The 5,173-nt window shown below is 38.5% G+C and overlaps 1 pseudogene; it reads left to right on the forward strand.

Annotated features, from left to right (window-relative positions):
• The first annotated feature begins 2,952 nt into the window (after nucleotides 1-2,952).
• LOC148736038 (uncharacterized) lies at nucleotides 2,953-3,999 on the forward strand (annotated as a pseudogene).
• Nucleotides 4,000-5,173: the final 1,174 nt, after the last annotated feature.

Below are 5,173 nucleotides of genomic sequence, written 5' to 3' on the forward strand. Positions count from 1 at the left end.
ATCATGAAGAATAGCCAAGATGACGAAGCAAAAAAAACAGCAAAACAAAAGCATAAGTAAAGCAATTACGGAAACGCTCAATAGACGTCTTCGTCTAGCAAATAAGTATTGTGCCTGGTAATATTGACAGTGCATAGAGTTAAATTCAAATGCCGTATTTAACTATTTTAGTCGACTCAAATTGGAGTTTATTTCGGCAATGTGAAATTCGATGCTTGAACTGGGCTTTATTAAGAGAATAATCAAACAAACAAGTTAGCCGTACATTGTGCGAAACGGGCCGTTCATTTACAGATCATTTAGGTACATGTCTTTGCGATATTTACTTTCATAAATGAGATCAACACTGTCCCATGATGTGATGAATGTAACAAAGACAGCAATCAAACATGTTAACGATGAAAAAGATACTGAATTCATACTCTTCACTTAGAGCACTCAGAACGTGTTTATTGTTTGAGAAAGCAGATATATGAAGGAACTGCAGATGGTGTTGCAGCTTTAGGAAGAAATGAACTCGATTTACTGCTCGCTTTTTACAGCAACGTTATTAGCAACTGAAAACCACTCAGTGAACACCCTTATGTGTTTTTTTTTCGGATCTATTTTTTAACTGTTAAAGCGGGCTCATTGTTTGCACGTTGTACTCCCAAATTCAATACCTAATACACAAAATGAATACCTTCAATCATAGCTTTCGCTATATGCCTCACGTCCACCGACTGCGACAGACTTCTTGTTTTCTCGGTCAGTGGAACTTCTAGATGTGAAAGTTAAACGTTATCATCAAATGATAATTCAGCTTGTTCGTGATCATTAAACCACGCTAATACTTGCTACAAAACAACTTACTACTGAACTAACTAGCAGCAAATCGTTACATTTACTGCTATAATCATTTTGATCCTCTCCGTCAAAATTACCTTTTGATAAATTAACTCAGAGGTTTACATATTTATTTGCGTATTAGCTGCTATGATAACCATTTCAATGAATGCTTTAAGATTAATATTTAAGCTAAAGCTATATTTTCATTTATTTGCCTGTTTTCAAAGGCGGATAATTGCAAATTTCTTGAAGACAGACACCGATGAGCTGGTAGATACAGACCAAAAATATCAATCTCGTCTAGTCTTATTCAAATGATTATCTAGACTACTTACTTGTCTTACAAACATACTGCGACAAAAATCAAATAGGCTTTTCTCTTTCGCTTGCTTTCGCTTATTAGTAGCACTGGAAGTGCCAATGGACGCAATTTGTGTCCAGTGTTCCTCACCATTCCATAAAATAGACAAACGCATGTCTCATTTAACGGGTCGCCCGCATTTTTGTAAAGCAAAGAGCTTTACACATACTTGATGTACATAATATATTCAATTTGTCATATATTATGTCTATATCTCAAGGCAAAATGTATTTGAAATAAGAAAATCTCTGAGACTGAACTGATTTAAAGTAAAACCGCCTGATGCACACTGTACCACTTAAAAGTCGGTTCGTTAGGGAAGGTATTTTAATGCAAGGAAAAAAGGAGGGGAATTTAGGCGCTGCCGTCCCCCTTTCCACTTAATCCGCCCCTGGCATTGTTGAGTATTGAAATGTTGGCCTCGCATTAGTGATCTCGAAGAAGGGTTTTTTTTACATATAATAAAACAATCTTGAACTACTTTGAATTCGATGAAAACGTTTCCAAATACTTACAATATCAGTTACTGAAGAAATACTCCCCATATTGAATACACTCCGTAGAGTAAAAATAACTCCCAAAACGAGTACACATATCTCGCGGTATTTGTACTCCAGAGAACTGTTGGACAAGCTTTCTCGCATCGAGCAAGCGACGAATTGGACTGACGTTACGAAAAAGAAAGGCGGACGATTTAAACCTTTATTCAGACGACAAAGAGTCGGAATAGCTGGGTAATATTGATCCTAGTTTATTAGATAAATCGAACGAAGAAAAGCGGTTAGACAATAATGAAATTTGATCATTTTTTGAAGAAAATAGAAACAGTGCTAATTCTGTTCCGCTTCCCATGCGTCTGTCACACACTCCTCGTAAGTAAATATACGCGAAATTCACCCTCACTGAAATTTGGTGTGTTGGAAAATAAATCTCTTATTAAACGTTTCGTTGTGTAGTATCGCTGAGTATTTTTACTCGTTGTTTGTGTTTTGACTTACCCTAGAGGCTCGTCAAATTACGACACATTCGTATATACCCAACTGAACGTTTAATAAACTATGTATATTTTCTGTATCAAATCAAGAGCTTTGTAGAACATGCGTTGCACTACATTGGACGAGCGATCTAAATGAGTTTGCTTGAGTCGCACAGAATGATAGGATAAGCTTGTAATCCTCCTTTCCAAGTATCTGTTGAAATCAAGAAACAACAAACGCCATGCCAAACCACTTTTAAAAGCATCCTGTTTTCCTGGTAACAGTTTTCCCTTTGTCATTAAAGCAGAAGTCCTTTACAAAACAGAATTTATAACATAACTAAAGCAAAGCGCGCGCTCTGATTGGTTAATTCAGTATCTACTATTTTCCCACGGGTGTATGCTGCTGACGCGTGTGCTAATGCTTCCAAAACAAATATTGACAGACATTGTTTCCAAAGTAATGACCGACGTGCCCTCAGCCAGAAATGTGAAACTGTCTTCACAGTGGTCTATTTGGGAGCATTTTTCCCGAGCCACCTGCAAAGAGATTCGCAAGTTTAAGCGAAAGCGCACTTGAAGAGCTTGTTAGTGAGCGACACTCAAAAAAGACGAAAGAAGTCACAAACTGGTCTATGTCACCATTTAAAAGTAAAAAAAAAGTTATTAAAGCTTAGTTGAAATTCATTAATAGGCTTTACGAGAAAGAGAAAACGAAATAAATATCTGAACACCTATTAAATATTTAGAAATTGTTCCTGTGTAAACACAATTAAATGCTAACGCGTGGACAGTGTCGACGAAATTACATTTTCAATTTGCTGTTTTCGCGATTTTAAAAAGCGCTTACTCTGATAACAGATGAAAATGAATTGAAAGTTAAGTTCCATTTCAAACCAGATTTGATAGTCCGTTTCTTTTTGTTATTTTCAGCTTGGTGTGCAGAAAAACAAATTCAAACCCCACTAGAAGCGATGAAAATAGGTCAGCTTGGTCAAAACCTACGCAGGTTTCACGCAGAAGCGGGAACTAAAAAGGGCGGAGATTACAGTTATTCGATAGAAAGACACCTTAATGCCTCACCACTTAGCAGAGGCTTACAAATTTCAACTGACACAAGTTTGCAAGATCAAACCTCATGCTAGATGCACAAATAAAAAATCTAAAACGAAGCGGCAAAGAAAATGTCTCGCATAAACCTGCTATCGAGGAAGAAGACCTCCAGAAATTGAAATTAAGCGAAGTGTTGTCCTTGTCGTCACCGCTTTCCTTGCTGAGAAATGTTTGGTTTCATGTCGCCCTGTTTCTCTGTAGACGGAGACTTGAGGGGCAAAGAAGTTTGACAACGAACAGCTTCAACTTTGAAACCGATGCGGCTGGAAGAAATTACGCAACCATGAGTCACGATGAATTATCAAAGAATCATCCCGGAGGACTAAAGGACGTTGAAAGTACAGAAAAAGAGGCCAGAATGTATGAGACCGAAGACCAAGGTGACGGCTACATGGCCCTCAGATTGTATCTCCAGAAGGTACATCCAAAGTGTACCACGTTTTTCCAGTATCCGAAGAAAAATAACATGGCTCTAGACGCCGTTTGGTACGAAGCACGACCGCTTGGAATAAACCGCCTCGCCAAAATGGTGAAGACCATCAGCGAAGAAGCACGTTTATCCAAAATCTGCGCAAACCATTGTGTAAGAGCCACTGCCATCTCTCTCTGGTCCAACGCCAGGATTTCAAACCGCCACATCATGGCCATTTCTGGACACCGCAGTGAGCAGTCTCTTGTAAGCTGACAATTCGCGGCCTTCGACCTCACAGCTCCATAACTGCAGCCCGAGAGCCTTTTCTCCTTCTGCCATCAATCACAGCCAACCATCAGAAACTTCTCAGCAATCCACCTCGTTCCAGACCAAACAAGTCACAACGAAATCACTCTTCGGCGAATGCACTATTCAAAACGTGCAAATTGTTTTCAACGGTTCATCCTCTGAAATTCAGTCCATTTTTAAATGATTTTGGATGGTTGTCAAATTTCTCCAGTTTGTTGATAATTCTGCTGAACTCTTTCACCAGTTGTTGGATACAGACCTTATAAAGAAGAATTTGAGTGATATTTCAGGAAACGTGATTAAACTTTATCGAGTTGCTGGTGTGCAGTCGATTGTCATTATGTAGAGTTATTCGAGTTACTCTTTGTATTATGCCAAGTTCTGATTACAATAAACGACAGACGCCGCATTAAGCCACTGAAGCATCCTTTGTCATTCATTAAGTTCTGTAGAGAACATAGATTGAATTGAATCCCAGGCCGCAAGCCCGCCCATGCAGCTTCGAGCCTCGTGTTTTTAAAAGTCGCTTGGGTTCCCATTTTGCTTGCTCAAATAAAACAGGATAAATAAGTGATGAGAAACTACAGGGCAATCGAATCTTTTTTGGAGGAAAACGTCATCGAAGCGTAATTTCTTGACTAATCGAGAAAACAGTAATTTGTTTTGCGTTTTATCTGTCATACTATTGATAACTAACGTTTGTTTCAAGTGCCATAGCAAAGTTAACGCAAAAAGCCTATTGGACCGCATTTGATTGGTGGCTACACACCATCAACCTTTCAAAATCAAACAAAAGTATTCATGGCTTTTTGACTTTCACTTTAAAACATTTTGCATTCTTCCTTGTTGCCTGATTGTACACGATCACAAACGGTAAGAATGTACAATATGAGATTGTTTTTCTACTAGCAATCAAAAAATCAATCCCCAAACGCCTAACAAGAAACATCTTTGACTCCTAATCACTAAATTTTGAAGCTTGACTCCGCATTATTCCATTCACAGTTCATCCATACTACAGTTAATCGTGCAGGTGAGTTTAGAAGGAAACGGCATCAAAATAAACAATCATGGCTTTAAGTGTTTCTGAATTATACGACGTGGTAGTGGTCGGTGGTGGTCCCATGGGATTATCCACAGCATACCAATGCGCCGTTAAAGAAGAAAAGAAAGT

Source organism: Stylophora pistillata, chromosome 3, assembly GCF_964205215.1.
Source record: "Stylophora pistillata chromosome 3, jaStyPist1.2, whole genome shotgun sequence".
NCBI lineage: Eukaryota > Metazoa > Cnidaria > Anthozoa > Scleractinia > Pocilloporidae > Stylophora > Stylophora pistillata.